The sequence below is a fragment of the Trichoplusia ni genome, chromosome 9 (genome assembly GCF_003590095.1).
Source record: "Trichoplusia ni isolate ovarian cell line Hi5 chromosome 9, tn1, whole genome shotgun sequence".
Classification (NCBI taxonomy): domain Eukaryota; kingdom Metazoa; phylum Arthropoda; class Insecta; order Lepidoptera; family Noctuidae; genus Trichoplusia; species Trichoplusia ni.
This window is the reverse complement of record NC_039486.1, coordinates 10,489,087-10,509,898: the sequence shown is the minus strand read 5'-3', so window position 1 is coordinate 10,509,898 and position 20,812 is coordinate 10,489,087. Positions and strand designations below refer to the sequence as shown.

General features: G+C 33.9%; 1 protein-coding gene across 5 annotated transcripts in view; it reads left to right on the top strand.

Annotated features, from left to right (window-relative positions):
- Positions 1 to 7,732: 7,732 nt before the first annotated feature.
- LOC113497308 (potassium voltage-gated channel protein Shaw-like) overlaps positions 7,733 to 20,812 on the top strand; it is a 77,048-nt gene continuing 63,968 nt past the window's right edge. For 2 of the 5 annotated variants that reach the window (XR_003400888.1, XM_026876808.1), the window contains exon 1: positions 7,733 to 8,165. The gene's annotated coding sequence lies outside the window, so the exon portion shown is untranslated. The remainder of the gene's footprint in view (positions 8,166 to 20,812) is intronic. The other 3 variants (XM_026876806.1, XM_026876805.1, XM_026876807.1) reach the window with 2 other exon arrangements.

The following is a 20,812-nucleotide window of genomic DNA, read 5'->3' as shown; positions in this document are numbered from 1 at the left end:
AAAGATCACTTACACTATTCCCAAAAACTATAAACAAGGAAGTGAGTGATAAATCTTGTTATAAGTCTACACGATTAATTAATTCTCAAGTAGGCAAGGGATTCTTGGTGATGGGTTAAAGGGCTCAGTGATTTATTGTTACTACGCGACAGTGTGACGCGGACCCTGTTACTATGGCTATATTAGCTTTATTGAATCAAAGTATGTGGTTAATGATAGTTTGAAGAATCGGTTATGATTTTGTGCTTCGATAGTTAAATACTAGAAGATAATAAAAAAACGGCCAAGTCCGAATCAGTCACGCGACAATGTATACAGAATGAATAGGGTAAAGAAAAACAAATTTTCAGGAAAAAATTGTCACCCATAAAATATAATATCATCAGAACGTTGCTTCTTCGTTTTTATTATATAATCGTTTTTAATTATAATTGTTCTTGACATATAGCTTGGTGACAGATGGACGGACAGAAAGCGAAGCTTTAGTACCCTGAGATACTCTTAAGAAACCTTAAATGTTAAAAAATCGACTATCTAAAATAGTCATTGAGCAGTCAATAAAGTAGGTACCTATTGTCACTCGCAGTGGTATAGAAGCAGTTTATAAAAATAACTTGTTTTAGTTTCACGCGTAAAAATAATAAATAAGTATAAGTAAATAGTGTAAAAAGCAATTCAAACCTTACCATACAGACATAAGACTCAAAGCTCGCAAACATCAAAACACACCCCAACTTTTTCTCCACGGTCACTAACCCCACGTTATCCAGATCAACAGGTATACAAGGAAAACGGAATCCAAGTCACAGGGAAATGCAGCAACTTGTAAACAACAATAAACTTACTAAAAAGAACTAAAAAGAACCCAAACTTTGCAGCATCAACGAGCAAAAGTATTAAGTCGGGTTCCTGCAAATCAGTCTCTTTGGAGGACAAAAGGTAAGTAGAAACAACAACTTGTATCTTGATGACGGAATAAAAAGTATGGTTCTAAAGAATCCTTCGCGAAAGATACTGGAACATTGTCTTGTTTTAAATGCCTTGTGAAAAAAGTACTGGGTTTTTGTATCTGGTTCTGTATGTACTTTGATTTTTGGAAACAGATTTTGCCTTTTTTAGTAGATGACTTTTTTTCCGAAAAAAGACGTCTAAAAGATTTCAAAGCCTATGTTTGATTAGTGACATATCAGATTACCATAGAAATTTGTTCTTGTAAGGACAATCTAAAAAATAAGGTTCTTCTTTTTAAAATGGATGAATCAGAAAGCAGTCCATCAATTGAAACCAGTACGTCTCATATACTTGTATGTAATATCTGGGATACCATCTTATTGTTGAAAAACTACAAATGTTTTTAAAAAGGAACAATCCTTTTTAAACAATAATAAGTACATTTAAAGTCAATCTTAAACCCTGAAATGAGATACCTAGACAATCGAAGTTCGGAGCAAGATATCCAAACTTTTGGTGTCTAGTCTCAACGCACTATAACAGTCCTTCGAACTTCAATAAGTTGATAAGTGCCTGTTTAATCTGGAAGATAGTGTTCGAACTAAATTGGTCTGCAGCCTGAACCATTGTTTGTACCAATATCTGTATCGACAGATTAATTGCAAACATTTGGATGATATTGGTTCCGTTCGTTGAGAGGATTGTGTTAAGTTCTCTTTGTTTGTCTGGTGTGCAGTTGTATGATTTCTGTGCCGTCATAGATCCATCAAAACGTAGTCTTTTAAAGCTCTATATTGTTAAAAATCTAAATAAGAAGGAATCAATTTTTAGATCAGACAATGTGGCCTCCGAATTTTGACCGAAAATAATTCAGTAGCATCCGACTGCCAAAAACGTGATAATAATATTTAACACAAAAAAGCGTCAAAAGTAAAATTTCATGCCCAAGTAAAATTTCGTTTATTATTTGTTTTAGCGGAACCCTAAAGTTCAGTATACAAACAGTGAGTATTTTTCAGCTTGCCTTTGAATTCTACCAGCGGAAACTAGATAGTGTAGGAATTTGTTCCAAGCACTGATTACTCCAACTTTTGTATAGTTAATTAGCTGACTTCACAGTTGATAGAAAGTTAAGGTTGAATGGAAGAAAGAAAGAAAAATATACGTTGCGCCAGCCCCAAACTGTAAGAGGAAATTTAAGGCGAGGAAAAAGTTGTTGGTTTCCGCGTTATTTTTCTTTTTCTTCCTTCAAGTTGACTGCATTTCAAAGTTTTTGATTGTGATAAGGATTTTTTGTTACTTTGAACATTATTTGGTAAAAACGAACGTGGAAAGGAAGTAAAATGTATGCCTAGAAAACAAGACGATGCGGCACACAGATGAGATTGACGAAAGAATAGAATCTGTGAACCAAATTAAGCTAATAAATAAATGAGAGCAACTGAGGATGAACACAGAACTTGAACAGAGCTTAAAAAAAGTACCTGTTAAATGTTCCAAAATATAGGTTGTCATTGTTGCCTACTGTCGACCATTTTTAACTTCCTGAAAAAACCTCTATTCAAGTATCTTCAAAAATAATCGTTTGCAATAACACTAAAGTTAATATCGTATTATCTCTACGAGTTCTAAAGATTGTTTTGATGGTGCGAAAAACGACAATGATTGCTTAAAATTTCATTATTATTATGATGATTATTGTCTGGCTTTTATCTTGCTTTAAAACAGTTAGGATAAAGACTCTACAAAGGAAATGCCTTCGGGGTAAATAGTAATCTTAATATAGCTTTTCATCCTGGCTTTATGATAGCAGTCTTTGTGTGTGATATTACGATGCGTAGTCAAATGCACTGTGGAGGTTAGATAGGCAGTCTTTTACGAAAAATCCAGTATAACTGGGAGCAGATCTTAATATAGAGCTCTTCAAAAGTTTTTTTTTATTTGAAAGTTTGTGATGCTGTCTTTTTTTAATATAAGTAAGTTAGTTACTATCGGCTTCTGAATGTCCAAAGCTGGGCACAGGCTTTTTCCTATGATATAGAATTCTATATATATCCATGTCTTACCATGGTCAAAACATAACGCTCTGAACTCTTAAAATCTGTATTTTATGTTGACCTATGTTTTTCCAATTTTAATTTAAGGAGTAATTTTTGTGTATGGTTTTGGTCAGAATTGGAGATAAATTTTATCAAGCGAGGATTAATGAAGTTATTATAAAATCAAGTGCCTCATAAAAGTTTATGTTTAATTTCGCTATCGAACTGATTTCACACTTTGTTACATTATAAAGATAGCTGATCATTTTCTTGCCTCCAATCTATAATAACGTCATTAGTATTTATCACAGCTCTACTGAAGCTAAACATTTATAAACAAAGACACCCTTTTATATAATCCATAGCAATCTAGCTCACCTACTTGGATCCCTCATTTGACGTCACTCCCCCCCCCCCTGCCGTTGAGAATGAATAAAACATAATGTCGTAGACAGGATGGGACTAACAAATGATATTTTGATACACCGATGAAGATTGGAGTTTTTATGTACGATTAAATTAGTTTGTTTTTGATGTAGCAATGTGTAGGAGTTGAAAAATGGCATAATACGGATAAAAGTACTTTATAGAGAGATTATGAAATGTTGTTGTCTTTATAAATAGCTTCGAGCATTGAATACATTAAGTTGTTGTCATAAATATTATGTAGAATAGAAAATTTTTGAATACCATTTTTTTATTTTAAGTTAAAAATTCAAATGTGCTGCATACTAACATTTTAAGCTGTTTTTGAAAAATCCTACACTTATATGATAAACATGCGCTAGCCTTACCTTACTAACTCTCAAGAAATATACTTCTTCAGAACTTTAGACAGCAAGTTAGCGTCTAGTATTTCAGGTAGAGTCAATTCCGTACCGAAAAATTCTAATTCGAAAAACACTATTATCCACTAATTGCATTGTTACATCCAACAACTTGGATAGTGGATAATTATTTAAAACTTATACAATTACGCGGCCATCCTCCGGGGAAATTACCGTTGGCAACAATGATTAACATTGCCTTACCCGGCTCACATACTGCCTTGTATTTGGGCTAACAGTTTTTCAAATTAGGTTTTATCATTGACCTGGGCATTCTAAGGGTTCATTTTGTGTTCCGAATATATTAGGTATAGTAAATTTTAGAATTCAATTTGAAAAGCAACGACTGTATTAGAAACGTAAAATTTCAAACACTTGTCTTAATGTTCACTTTTTCTTACATTCTGACTTATTATAAAAATCGCTAGTATTAAATAATAAAATTATTATATCATTTCAATGCTACACAGACCCCTGGACATAGAGAGATAGAAGGAGGGGAGATAGACCTTTGCCCTTCATTGTGAAAGAAACGACGAACAGAGTTCTGTTTTTATCCTGTGGGTAAGGATGTTTAGAATATAATGTTTAATACTAAAAACAATCTATAAATAAATCTATAGTGGTTTCTTAGGTTTACGCGAATGTTAGACATTGAAATGAAACGACTTTTACGGATTTTATCGCGGTTGTGTGTGTGTGTTTAACGTCGGGAACTAAAACCAAAAATTAAACCGCGATAAAATCCGTAAAAGTCGTTTCATTTCAATATAAATAAATCTATCAAATACTATCGAATTATAGATTAGGTTAGAATATTCTTTATTGTACAGAATTATTAGTCATACCTACTTTTTTAACTATTACTTCCAAATCAATATGAAAACCTCAAAAAAATCTTTACCCTTTAAACTATTAATTTCAAATCAATATGAAAACTTCAAAGAAAATCTGTACCACAGCTCCACTCTATCAAATACCTCCAACATCAGTTAAGAGCATTCGTGATTGAGCCTCCCTTGATTATTCAGGGCCCATCCCAGCATGTTGACACGGGTTGATGCTAGCAACGTTATAAAACATGTATCGGTTGTCATTCGAGCCTGCCATGCTATGCTAATCTCAATGGTAATTACTTTGGGTACAGAGATCATGATCGGGGAAGTTGGTTTTGAATTGATTGATGACGTGTCGTTCTTATTTTTGGCTGTTTTGAATGATGTTATATGTGGTTGACGGAATATTTAAGCTGGCAGTTATGTGATTTTTTTTTGAGGTATATGCAAAATTACACACATGAATTTTTGCTTTTATAACCATTTATACAAAACTTGCTTTTGACTTGTTTTAACTTATATTATTTATAATTTATAATTGTTACCGTAATCAAAAGTTGCATTACTATGTTAAGTGATTATTACAATATTCTTAATTAACAACTATTTATACGAAAACCCTCAAAATACCCTCAGGCAGTTAGTGTGTTATATCCATTTCCAAGTTTATGGAATGTAATGAGGTGTTCGACGTCCGTGTTAACTATGTGTGACTAATTAAATGATAATGACATCATTTGTCGCACAACTACTACAGACAGTAGGCATTGAAAGCCTTATCGCACTATATCAAGAGTTTATTTCTTAAAGACTATTTTGAGTTGTAAATGAAACCAAATATAAGTGAAATAGATTAACTCTAAGGCGGACTAAAAACGTATAAAACAAAACACTTTAAAAAAATTATCAACAAACAAATCACATCTGCTACGATATCGTAGCAGGCGTAGCAATGACGTCAGCTACGCCGTAGCAACGCTACTATACTTTATACGCTACACATAAAAATAAGATCTATGTTCCACATTTCAGATACGAGTTTGCATGCTATGTTTGCTCCAGTAACCGAGTTGAGATTTAAAAATAATTCTCAGCTTTCATGCTACGGTTTCTTGAAATGGCTTTATATTGTAAAAGGTTTGCCATTTGGAAGCCTAAAAAATGCCTGAATGTTTTTTCAAATAAAATATATCTTATCTTAGGAAAAGGTCAAAGTCGTCGTAGCTTTTGATAAAAAAATACGCCTGCGATTTGTTTTTGTATTCGATAGTTGGAAACCTAAACTCAAGCAGCTTAAGTAACAACAATTCTTAATTTTTTGTAGAATAGACCTAACTCCGCGTTATGTCATTAAGACATTCTATAACAATCACGAATCAATTCAATATTCAAATCAGATGATCGAAAAATATTTGAGATCAGTCCATCTACATAAAATCCTCTCGGGATCTCCAGATTACCTTCTAATCTGTCGTGATCCGTAGATTAGTTAGTAATCTGTGCTTATTACGGAGTCAGATTTGATTAACTTTTAAACCCATCAAATTTTACTGGACTCGGTCGGAGTGATGTTCGGAATCATGTTTTCGTTCGCTTTAAGCTCTTTTAAGATTTTTAAAGAAAATTGTATTTTCTATGTCTTTGTAAAAGCGGAATGAAATAATAGGTAAAATATTTCTGCGATCTAAATGTTTAAGTAACTAGGACTTATAGTCAGATGATTTTTAAAGTCCTCTTGTTTTATTTTTTCATCAAGCGTTCTGAAAAACTTGACAAGGCCTTCAAGGCTACTTCTCTTTGAAGATTCCTAGTCTGAAGGTTCTTACGTCGGCACCATCAGTCTCCTTAATTCATACCCAACATGTTAGTGATGTACGTTGTTTTAATTAAATTTGCCTCAGTAACTGGTGTATGTGATTTTGGTCGCATAATAATTCAAAATGGAACATGACCGATGTTTCTCTGCGGTTGTAGGCTCAGGTTTGTTATATAGTTTAGATAAATCATAGAAGTTCTTGGTTACCGTGATTTATTTGGAAAAGCCAAAGTTTCAAGTGATTGATACGACATTTTATCCTTCGGGATTGAATATAGAATTGTATCAGTGCGAAGATTTTTTTTTGTTGAAATTTTTCTTTTTTTCTAAATCAAATGCCAAAGATGGAAAAAGTCTTTAATTAACAAAAAACACGAATGCTTTTCTTTCATAAATTCCAGCAAAAAAAAAAACGAAAATCTAAAATGACAAAACACGTTTAAACGAAAAACGACATTTATTCCCGTTGACTTTCAGAAACGTGATCCAAAATGTCCGTTCCAATTTTCCTCGAAAGATCTTTCCAAAAAAATTGGATCATGTTTTTAAATTGTTCCCTCTCACCTGAGACGAAATAAAAGTGTCTACTTGAGTGTGTGATCGCGTGTTCTGAGTTCCGAGGGCTCTTAGCCAGTATTTACTCAAGCATAGGTAGATTCAATTGATATGTTAAGGAGCACTCTGTTTCAAATCGATCTAATTTATATTTTACTAAGAGAGCATGGTCATATTGTCCGGATACACAGAAAATTACTTATTTGAAAATTACAGTTTTAGAAAATTAATTAGGCCTACTTTTGGAATTATAAATAGTTAAAAACCATAGTAAAGGCAAGGTTAATCATTTTAAGCATGACCAAAGGATTGATTACACAGTTTAGTATGCCTTATCATAATATATCCCGGTCTTTATATCCCATAAGCTCTGGCCTTAACCGGGATTCAAATTCATGACCTCGCTCATGGCAATCATGATTTGCCACCCCTTAAGCGAAGAGGCGGTAAATAGGCTGTTATACTTGTTACGCTAAACACGATGAAAATGTTTTCAAGCGAACTTCCTTCAAAACATAAGGAAAAATGAACTGAAGTGGAGAAAAAGAACTATTTAAAATTGAGCGCCCTCAGGCTCTATGAGGAAAATACAGCAAAAAAAAAGAAGATTCTTTTCTTACTTGTAATTTGATACCAAACTCAGCTTAAATATTAAAACACTGTTTTGTTTATCATTACATACACATACACTCAATTAAAATTCAAATGCATATGGACATCGTTAGTGGAAGGGAGATACAAGACAGCGTGAAGTGCGATCGCACCCTTTAACGTACCTCCTAAGCGAAATTCGACTCTGTACAGCAACAAATAGAGTTTATTTTGAGACACGCGAATGAAAAGTTCAGTTCATTACAAAATGAAATGTAGGTATCGGGTGTAGGAGTTACGGCGCATGCGTGAACCACAGTCGGACTTCAGTGTGTAGCCGACTGCAGTACGGAGCGCACGCGGTCGCCACCTGCCGGCCACATAGGGAACTAAACATGAAATTCGAAATTAAAGTGTACTTAGCATAGTGGCAGCTTGTGATAGTGTGCTGTGAGCCATTTAATTTTTTTTAATGTGATTTTTTTTATATGTATTGAATTTTTAATGTGGGTTTAGCAGTGCCGCATAGCCTACGAAACCTTCAACGCAGGTTCGTACATTAAATTACTTTGTTGCGTGATCAAACTCAGAAATTAACGGAACAACGTAACGTAATATTTTAAAGTAATATACTTTGTTTCGACAGACGCGTTACAATTTGTTCATATTTGCGTATGGTAACAATTTTTATAACGACATTTTTCGACGAATTTTTAGTCTATTTTATTTTTACGATGATTAAACCAATCACTTCTAAAACAGTACTAGGTTTTGAATGTATCGTGAAAGTCACATAGAAAAACCGTCAATGAAAAATACATACGATCTAGACATCTACTTATGGCATTTATTATGCATGTGTACTATTGCGGCTGGTGACCAAAACACTTGGTTAAAACGTCAACTCTGTACATCAAATTAAAGGTCTGTGAGCAATCGGTAAGCCATATAAAAAGCAACGAATAATAACTACTAAGCACATGATATTTTTAATTGAATGTTAAAACATTTTAGTGATGGGACTTTATAAACGTTTTCTTCCAGTTATTGATCCTTAATTGGTTATTTTGTCCTTGTGTGTACACGTTAAGCCTAGTGCCTAGGGAAGCTTAGTGTAAACGTATACCATAGGTTATATAGATAAAGTAGTTGATTTACACCGGTAACGGCATAGAGTGCTAGGTTCAATTCCTGTGGAGTCGTTTTAGGTACTTCCGTTTCAGTAATTTTACGGTAATGGTGATACATAGGGTGTCACCCGCGAAACGTATTAAAGTAATAACGTGATCGTTTTGAATTGATTCTTACCCATGCAATGTTATAAACAGTATAACCTAGTAAAATTAGTAGTTGAAAATGTATCTGCATATTATAATTACTAGCCGCTCGCGCCGCTGACCCCTGGCCTCTTAACATATGGGAAAAGTTTCATAGTTGATGGCTACATACAAAAAATGGTACTCAACTGAATCCGGTATAATTGAAATTAATGGCAATCAACTTCAACGTATCTTGGCAAAAGGTGAACCCGGCTCAGCTGTACCCTAAGGTCAATACACTCTCATTAAGTTTGGCTGAAACAAAATTTTGTTTTTTTGTAGCATTTCGTTTAGAAGCGTTTATAAGAGGGAGTGTATAATAGGAGATTGTCCTAATTATTTATACATACTAGCTCTGACGACAACCTATACATTTAGTTAATTTAAATTATTGATTTACGGATATATGTAACTTTGAATGGATTTCTACCAACTTGTTTCTTAACTGGAAAAATCTTCATGTTTTTTAAACTTTGGACAAGGCAAAAAATTTAATAAACACTAATATGACTAGTATCATATATTTATAGGTTCTTAAGCTAAAGCCACCACAGAGCTTTCTCTTTCTCATAAACAAGCTACCATGCAGCTAAATATGACAACCTACCGCAATATCCAATATTTTTATTTTATACCTAATTTAACAAATATTAAACTAAAAAATATTCTCATTATATGATTTTATTTATCTTTTATGAGTTCCTAATAAGTTCTTATAGAAATAAGACTATTTTGCGCAATAACAGACACTATTAGTATTAATTAATTAACTTTCCTGGAAGACTGCCAGACCGGTCTCCTGAGTATGATCCTCAAGATTATAAGTGGCGATAGGAAATAAAAATGAACAGTTTATTTTTGAAATGTGAGTATATAGATGGATCTTAAATACTTTGGTAATTGTTTTAAAGATTATGATCGGATAATTGAAAAAAGGCTACGCTAATGGACGAAGGCGCACTATGTCTGCCTTTAATAACTTTATTTGCATTCCAATAATTACGTGTAGACTAATCCCGATGGCTATCAGAAACTCAAGTCGCCTTTTTTAAAAATAACCTCACACTATGATTTTAAGTCAGAAGTCAGTCAGTCATTTCAAGTCTTTTCTTAAGTTTCTTTATCTAGCCATGGTTTATTTAGAATTACAATAATCCTTTATATACCTTTTTGGTCAATGGACAGATAAACGAACGATATTTTGTCACACTCTATAAAACAATCATAACATTCAGCATGTGACAACTCATGATGTAATTCATCGTCATTCTTCAATGCTAATTCGACAGCTAATGGATCGTAAATTTTATCATCACCAGCTCATTCCATATGTCGTCATACAGGAGCTAAAGTTCAAGATTTATGACCATACCTATCATTTAAATTGACACGTCGATTGGTGCAAAGCTTCGGCAAATTTAAATATGATATAGTAGACTGAGCGAGTCTGTTTGCGCGTCTGAACTGACGTCATAAGATAAAACGGTCTGATTAGATAAATAAAATAATATACATCTGAAAAGAGAATTATAAACGTTGAGTGCAGTAGACATCACACGAGCGATGTTTATTATAAGCTGATATTAGCGTCTTTATTTCATTTGTAAAGAGGTATTTCCTATTTATTTTATGAGGATTTAAAATAAATAGGCAAACAAGAAGTAATACGCGTCTTAAAGAATTTCAGGAATTGGGAAGAAGTATTAAAATAGATAAAACAAGCAACACAACTCCTGCATTAAGGAATTCAATCCCTATCACGGGGAGTTTCACAAACATTAAAGTCACGAATACACCCGAACTCGACCATTCTTAGATCACACAAACGTTTGTCTTACATGGGGATCGAACCCGCGACACGTTACCTCAATACGTTAGGCCCATGCTGCCAAAGTGGGATAAAGTTATCCAAGTAACAAATCAGAGCACTATCTTAACATAACAGTCTTAACAAAATGACATAAGATTTAAAAGCACCTCGACATAAGCAATTCCTTTGACACTAAAGAATGTTCTAACAACATCTAATGCACAATCATCCCTGGCTGCAGTAGAGTAGTCTTTAAAAGCCTTTGTGTTGCTTTTACAGTTGCTTTCATAATAGCATCAGTTGAAATCTAGGCTTAAATGGGTTTTGGAGTTACGACAGACAAACCCATTTGTCATGGTCATTTACTAACGCTGAATCTTGAAGGGTTATACTTCAAAGACGATAATTAGTTCAAGGAATTAGTCTTGAAGGTAGCAGATGCTTACGCAAGTAACGAGGAACTGTATATACTACAGGTTTATTTAATAAACTATTTTGTAGATGATCTGGCTTAAGAAGATTTAGCTGATGCAGATCGTCTTGCTGTAGTTATTAAATCACAATTAACACGTATACATTCCCTTGGTATCTTTTTGTGTAAATTTTTTTACCTATGACTATATCGAAATCAATTTCTAATTTGAGTTTTTACAATTACATAAGTGGAAAATGTCGATTTTGTCGATAATCATTGTTAGTATTGACCACCAATACCTAATACCACTTCTATTTCTCCAAATAACAGTAAAAGACGTTAAATATTAAAAAAAAACTACGTGAAATAAACCAGAAAAATCTATCTGTTATAATGCCTACAGGTACTAAAGATACCTGAATAAAGAACAACAATGACAATGGCGTCAAAATATTGATGTTAAAACGGTGCCAAGTTTTCTGCTTCGTTGTGGCCAACAAAAGAGTTTAAATCTATACTGAACATAGCTCCAGTGACTCGGAGCTTTCTTTACTCTTGTGCTCAGTTCGAGACAAGATACTTTATGGTTTCAACCATCTTGAATTTCGAATGTTAAACATTGTTGTAATGTTTGGGATGTCAAACATTGTCTTCTATTGTAATGTTGCAGTTTGTTGGATTCCTCGTTTTTTGAATAAATTATTTCGTATTTAAATTTAAATGACGTTGAAAATAAAATCTTTTATTTTTAGGGCATCAAAGCCCAAAGTTAGTATCGAAAAAATTTAAATAAATAAGTAACTTACTCACAAGATGTATTAACCAATAAACCTTGTGTTTACTCAACCAAAAGATAAGGTGGGATTAGTTTAAGCAACATTTACTTTACTAAGGGTATCTTATGAAATAGAGATAGTACTAACTAAAAATGAAACAACGAGTCTTAAAGGTTCTTCTACAATTTTATAAAAGATGAAGACAAGCACTCAAGTGCTGATACTGATATCGCTTTCATAAGACTCTCAAAGAAAACTCTCAAGAGCTTTTATACTATTAGGGAGCTCCAATGGAAAGATAAAAGTATTAGATGCCAATAAAACTGTACCTACAATATAGGTACTTAAATAAGCGTTACATTATTGATTTCCTTCAATCGATCTATCAATTAAAATTTCTATAGAAAGCATTGCTCTCTATTAATTACCTCTATAATGACAAACTGATGGTATGCCACAGGGAACCACACTGGGTCCCTTATTCAAATTCTATAATAACAGTTAATTCTCGCAACCAGCTTTAATTAATACAATAATTTGGTCTAACAGCCGCTCTCTGATGCTGACAGGCCATTAATCAACAAGTTACCTTTTGTGGGAATATTTTGTATGCTCTGTAGTCAGAAAATGAGGTAAAATTGGATAATGATGGCTGTATTTAGTAGTTTCACTAGCTTTGCTGGGTGAAACTAAATTAATAGTTAGAGTAAACCACGTGATTATGGCAGAATACAGCACGAATATTGACACGCTAGAATAAATAGTACATTCATTATTATGTTATTAATTTGACTGCACGGATAGCCGAGTGGTTGCGGTCACCATACCAACCCACTGAGCGCGTCGTGTCGCGAGTTCGATCCCCGCGTCAGACAAGCACTTGTGTGATTCACGAATGCTGGTTCTGAGTCTGGGTGTCTTTGTGCACGTGACTTGACTGTTTGTGAATCATTCCGCGACACAAGGATTAAATTCCTTACAAAGGGAGTCGAAAAAAATGTAACTAGTGTTATGGAATGCACTTATAAAAGGTTCAGCATTAAGTTAATGGATGTAATCGAGCAAATAAATATAGAAGCCTTGCATTGGATAATGTCGGACGTTAAATACAAGCATGTGATGACTGAACGCAACAACATGAATTTTTGCAAAATTTCGATTTTTATACGTAAATATAGTTGGGTCCAAAAATAGTGTTTTTGTTCAATTAGAATATTATACAAAACGGAAAAACCTATTACTCCTATCTGAATTATAATTAATTGATTCTGACCAACACGACGGTCATTTGTCACCTTGACGTATGTTATTAATCACCATTTTAGTTTCAGTTGAAAATAATTTGTAACACTAATGACTGCAAAGTTTTATACATACGCATATGTAAGTATTATTTGTAGGCTCACAAAAAAGTAATACTTGAGCTGGCAGCTCAACCAACTATAAACAAATTCAACCGATGTACGAAAGCCATACAAATATTTGTTGGGAAAATCCGAGACTCTTAGCGAATCCTCACATCTGAATCGAGACGTCACCCAGATTGACAAAACGATTTGTAGTGTAGTACGAGTACGGGAAAATGGTACTTTCAATTGTTTTCCCTTAGGCTGGATCAAAGATTTATCAACCTTCATGGACTGAGCTTAAGCTTCTTAATTGGATGCAATCATCGCTTTACTGACACTTAAATGTAGAGGCAGAAATTAGTTTTCGAGTTACTTTTCATTAAAATTATAATTCTGGTATAGCTACGTGTTGGCCATCAGTTCCTAGTTTAATGATCCACGTTCCGGAAAGAACGGCACATTATATCAAAATCTGGAGTTACCATCTTTGTCTTCATTTATAGTTACTTTGAAGTACCACATATAAGACCAAAAGTACTTCTTTAGATTTACCATCGTCGTTACCTAACATGTTTATAGCAAATGAGATTCTTTCATCTCGATCATATTTGTGAGCATCTAAACTTCCTTTATACGTATCATATGCTATGAGTTCGCCATTCTCTTGAAAGAAAACATCGAGAGTCAAAACCTTGGCGCAAACGTGACTCGTTTGCGTTCCAAGACTGAAGAAACGATCTAATTCTCAGAATATTTATTTTATATTACAAATCATAACACTTTTCATCCTTGAGATATTTGAACTAAAATCTCGTTTCTTTTTCAGCCAATTACATTTTCTTCAGCCATAACATGGTAACCTTAATCCCTCAGATAGCAAGCTGTTGCGTCACAGCTACACAATGGGTTTCCATTCAACGTGATAGCTTTTATACTCTTGTTTGTTGGGCGTGCCCGTTTGTGTAAACTGTAGTGTTGCTAGATTGTGGTAAAGCTTACCCTAGGAATAAATTAATGTTCGCTAAATGTGGGGTATTGTTTCATAGGAAATGAAAACGTGTTTTTTGTTGGATGGTCAGCAAAAAGGGCATTTTCAAAGAAAGAAATAATTTATGCATTTCGACCTATCGTTTTATGGGCCAGAGTAAAAACCAGTGAATTTGACACTTATAGTGTGACTCTTTTAAAGCTAGGTCTTCAAACCAAAAGGCTCTAATACAAAGTTTATAAGAAGAGTACACAACACATTTCCCTACAGCCATGCTTTCCACTAACTTCTGACATCATAACATCCAACGGGCTCATATCAACGTCTAACCTCAAATATTTTCCGACATTTCAAAGCAGCGTTCGACTTTGAATGTCGGGAAAATATAATGATACGGCTGATAGCAGTACGTGCTCTTGATGTCTGCCCTAAGTGCTCTCCGAGGCATGCTCAGCGCACGTACGGACAATTTCGACACCGCAAAGTGGTCTCAAAGGTGAAATAATCAAACGACGACTTTTTTACATTTCGATCCACGTTTTTTAAACTTTCAGGTCTAATTTGAGGCTAACTGTGTCACAACTGGGAAAGGGTTTATGAACTTTTTTCGGTGTTATAAAGTTTTAAGGGCTATTTGAGCTTGCCAAGATTCAGTGATTATTGTAAAATTATTTAACACATTGTATAGTGTTGTTGAAATTTAATATCCAAATCATGTTTTGCTGTCTCCATCTTACGAAGAAGTCACAAAGGTTCAACTTGAGCTTAAACCTACATCGTCGCGTATTCGATTGTGATTAGTTCACCTGGCAGTAAATAAAAAATAAACTTTTATATCCAGGTTCAAAGAAATCATTTGTATATATTCGGTCGATATAGCACTCGTAAAAATTTATGCGTGTGTAAAAATAAGACAAAAAGTAGCTTCCATGTCATTTGAGAGAAAGTAATGGTGTTTAATGGTGTGTTAACCATTCAAATGTTTTGTTTACGGTATTTTGTATATACTCAAACAGTTTTAGAATATTCGTTAATACAAACGAATCCTACAACAGTGATATCTTGTACCTAGAACTCACTTTCAGAACTTAAAAACTTTACATTAGACCAGCCTCTGCTGATAAAATTAACAACATCTAAATTCAACTTTTTTTTAAATAGTCAAACGCGCCCTCAACTACAACAGCTACAAATAGGCTGAAACTATCACAATATAAAACGAAAACCCAAGAAAACAAATCAATGGAAGTGTTTACGGCAGGTGGTATTACTCACACGTCTCAAAATAGTTGTTGGAAACGTTTTTACATATTCACAGTTGATCAGAGATTACACCTTCCAGTATAAACTGGACTGACTTAATTATAGCTGAGTGAACTAATAAGTGTTGCTGGAATTGAGTTTACTTAGCACGTATGTTGTTGTGGAAGCAAGATGGAGCGTTATATTGTGCGTAGCGCTGTCTCACTACTGCTTAAGTGCGCTTTGTAAGGGCAAAAATTTTCCGATTAAACTATTTCACTTGAGTATTCCTGAACAACGACATTTTAACGTATAATATGCAAATTCAAACGATTTGGGAATTGAATAACAAAGGATTTTATAATATTCAATACTTTGTGATACCTCCTTTTTCATGTTTCAGTTAACGATACAAGTTTTTTGTATATTCTCAGTTAAAGCATTAAAATAGTTTTCAAGTAGTTTAATAAAATCCAAACGTTTAACCAACACGAAATATAATAAAGCCTTTATACAAAATCGAGTACACAACATCTATAATTACATTATCGATTAAATTCCAAATTTAGGCCAACTATATCAATAAACAGTGCGCGTGTTTCGCTTTACGACTTTCAACCTTAACATTGACACAATATGACCCATCCGACTTTGTGTACACGTTTGTGTCCGTGTCCGTGCACGTAAGATTTATGAGTGTAAACGAACACACATAAAAAGTCTTGGAGTTCGTAAACCCGTGGTTTTCTTAGAAATACTGAGGATTTCTTCGGAGCAGCTTGCAGTAGACGCAAAAGTAGTGGGAATAGCATTCATAAAATATTTCTTGTTTTTTAACACCCACGCTTTAGCAACTAAAATAAATGCATCACGAGATGTTTCATGAACATTTTACCCACATTCAAGTCATTAATTTTAATCTGGAACTGATATCATCATCACCAGCCCATATTCGTCCACTGCTGGACATAGGCCTTCATAATTACACGGAACTGATATAATACTGGAAAATTTTACCCCAGTACCACGAGGCTTTCCAAAACATATAATAGACAGACAAATAGAACCACAGATTTTAAAAATTAATATCATAATACTAACATAATCAACAATGTCAGCCTGACTGAGAAAATTAGAATTATGTTCCTACGTCTAATTACGAGGGTTTCAGTTTTATATGCTTTTGAATTTTTTTATTTAGAAGTTTTCTACTACTGTCATAGTTATCCCAAATATAACCGTAAGTAAATATATAAGTAAAGAATCAATTATTGATTAGTTGAATAAATAGAATATTTTTTTATTTTTATTTTATCGCATGAATCCTGTGACGTTGATTGATAACTTCCATACGCGTTCCGTAAGCGTTTCTATGAATACTAACGACTGTAGATAATACCTGGCAAAACGATGGCAGTAAATACCAAATAGTAAGAATAACGAAGAATATTCTAGAATTCTTCTCTCAATAGTTTTATCCTACGCTCCTCACGTTACCAATCTCATACGCACGAACACACATTTGGAACATCATTTGTAAGCCAAACAAATATTTATTCCCAAAGCGCAGTGGCGTATGTGATATATGATATTTGTCAACTTTATTTCGTAAGAAAATAATATATTATAGAAAATAGGTAGGCAAGATGAATACAGTACTTTATGTGATTATTTTGTGGAAAAGAATCTTAAAAAACTAACACGTGTTGAAGAAGATGAAAAGGGAGTTAAGTAAATTCTAGACATGTAACTATTAGATAATGAATTTTAATAAGACGGTCACTGATGGTTAAGCTTGGTACGAGGTCAAAGGTAGTATCGCGTGAAACATAGAATGTGCTCACGATGTTTTCCTTAATTGTTTGTTAGTGGTGCCTTAAAATAATTAAAAAAGTAACTTTGAAAAATTGGTGGGATTGATGGGATCAAACCTCATAGATACAAATCCATTATGTAATAACTCAAGATCACCACGACACAAGTATATCACATCGGGTATAGAAGATGCCAAGCATTGTGTAAATAAGGACTCTATTCAAATATATTTAAGCTTCAAAGCTTAGAGCGGGTTCATAATCAGCTTGCAGTGTTTCGAATCCAGATTAGAAATCAATCAGTTAACTACCCAACGGAATGCAAAACATCGTTAGGATTAAACTATGCTTAAGTACTACTAACTATAAAACGATCAATAAGCTAAATTTATATCCGATTAACGGTTTTATCGATTCCATTTTGATCGTTAACTCGACTGCTTCAAAACTACAATCGAGAAATAAAATCTGAAGTATTATGACTGGCAATTCTTGGCATTCATCAACTACATTCGTCGGGTCATAAATATTGGTACACCGAGTACATTACAGCGTGGTAATACTAGAACGGAACCGTGGAATGACATCGGCTGGAACTGTTAAAGAACATTTTATGTCATCTCTGAACATTGACGCAAAATGTTTTACGGTTGACGATGTTTAGATGATTCGGTAATAACGTTAAGCTACTATTTAGTTTTGTTGCAGTTATTCTAACTACGAAATTTGTTTCATCTTGTACCCGATCGCAATAGATTTGCGATCATCTGTTTCTAAAGCTTTATCTATGGACCTTCTTTTGATATATGCGTGCACTTGGGGGTCCAAAAGTTATCCATTGGCGTATCAAAATACTGGTCGCATCAGGTAAAGACAATTTCTGATGATCTACCGGTCTCTCACTCTTATGTTCATTCCTATAAGGTTTTTATTAAAACTTCACCAAAACCATCCAAATGGAAAATATGAGACAAATATAAATAATAACAAGGCAAAACTATTAAAAACAATTTAACCTAGAAATAGAACAAAAATATAACCGATAATATAATAAGCAAAAGCGTGAAACATCCAAAAATATTCAGAACGTCGACAAATTGGCATCCTTCGAAGAAACTCGCCAGAAAAGTCTACATAGGCACATGTCTATCCGCCATCAAACAGCCTATTTAGAACACAACCCTCGCGTTTTCGTCCGCATGTACTTCTACATCCAGTTCATAGATTTATATTATGGTATATTGGTACCCACATAAAGCTACAGAATATATTAAGCACGTGGGACGTGGGGGGATGGTTTATACGATCCCGTCACGCGACCGTCGATTTGTTACTATTGATTTGTTTTTGTGACTTCAAATGCGATTTTAGGGTTAGATAGTGTATTAGAGTAGAGTGTATTAGAATAAGCTTAAAGCCTGCTTCAGTGGACTACAAAATTAGTTTACGTTTCTGTCAAGTTTTTCTCAGCATAAGCGTGCTTTTGACGTTAAAATATCACAAAGATTATTTCATGTTGACATCTCCCTCAATTTTTTCCTGATTACGAAAACCCAAAAACTCTTCGAAATATTCTAAATATTCTTTACACCTAAAAAAGGAGAAATCCACACCCATACGGTTTTCGTACCTGGAATAATGCGCTACCTGTATCCAACAAACTTGTTTATCATAGTATTCAATTTGCCGCACTGCAGAGGCTTTGACGAGAGCAAGCTTATTAGTTGACTTTCTTCTGACGGTCAAACAATTTTCACATCACACTTCTATTTTGATCATGGAATTTTCCTCACTAGATATGAACCTGCTTATCATAGATGTAGTTAGTTAAGAAAAGAGTTAAAAATAATTTCCAAAATTACTGCAATTTTCTTAATTTCAACAAAACTTTTGTCTCTTCTGAACCACTTTCTCAATTGTCTTGGTATGATATTTTTGTCAAGACGTTCCGTTACTTGTGTTAAAATGACAATAAAATGTCATGTTAAACAAGTGCAAAATGACAAAATCTTCCATGTCATTCACGCCATGTACGTCACACCTTGCTCCCATAACATAAACAGACTGAAGCAAAAACTGACGTTCACCATTAAAAGATTTTACGATACCATAGTGTTTAATCTTAGTCGTAAAGTGACGAGATTTTTGTATCTTTATTGAGCATTAAACCGAGTCTCCTCGCCATTGAATGAGGTTTAAATAATTAGTTATTTGCGGTCAGTGCTCGTGAAAATAGATTTATATAGATGTGACTGTGTTCTGTAGCTACTAATTGTAATCAAATCAAAACTGAACCTACAATGTGGTATTAATGGTGTTTGAATAAAAGCCTGGCCCAAAACATAGTTGGGAAAAGACCAGACTAGGATATTAAGAATAAATAATTTTTTGAAGGCGAGAATCTTCATTCGATTCGGAACCAGTATGACGGAGAATGGATTGCTAGAGTAATGGTGCCTTTATTCGCTGGTATGGCTTAAATTCTCGGGATAACATCAAGGCAAAACACTTACTTTCGAAAGAGGTACACGGGGGTATAAATCTGACACACTGGGTCATTAAAATCTGATGAGGCATCTACCTCTCTATCTCCTATTCACCCCTGCACAACAATGTCCTAACAATGAATTGCCCGATCAAGAACTCAACTATCAATTTATAACTAAAATCTCCTAAAAACTTTTCACTGATAACGCCAAACTTTAACATTAATACACAAATAATATGCCTACAAAGTCCCGAAGACATATCTAATGTACTAAGTGCTTTTCGAAATTCAATACCGAAACTTCACCAAAATGTTTCAGAGATTTTAAAGCGAAGTTCAGCTAAATCGTGTAATACATTATTGAATCCCGAACCCGTAACATCGTGGTGAGGCAAATCTAATGACACCCCATTTGCCTAAATCGGTTCAAAACTTTCAACTCGTAACATATATACGGATTGTAATCCATTTTAACCGAGTTCGGAAATATACTTGTGAATAGAGATGGGTTTTTAGTTTTAATACGAGACTAAAGACAGTCTTAAAATTATACTCTGCATAATCTTCTTCGCCTTCATCGATATCAAAATGTAATAAACCTAAGGCTTAGACCTTCTTTTACTTATTAAATATTTTATTGACTTTATTCATATATCGTCAGTAATTATGTAATACAGTAATCTATACTAATATATAAAGCTGAAGAGTTTGTCTGTTTGCTTGTTTGTTTGAACGCGCTAATCTCAGGAACTACTGGTCCAAAGTGAAAAAATATTTTTGTGTTGAATAGACCATTTATCGAGGAAGGTTATAAGCTATATACTATTAGGAGCGAAGATACAATGGAAAATGTGAAAAAAATAGGACAGGTATAAATCATAACTTATATCTTCTAACCACGCGGACGAAGTCGCGGGCAACAGCTAGTACTTGATAAAATAATTTCTAGAAAAGATTCTTGTTTAAATAAAAATAAGCGGGTTTTCATTTCTGGGT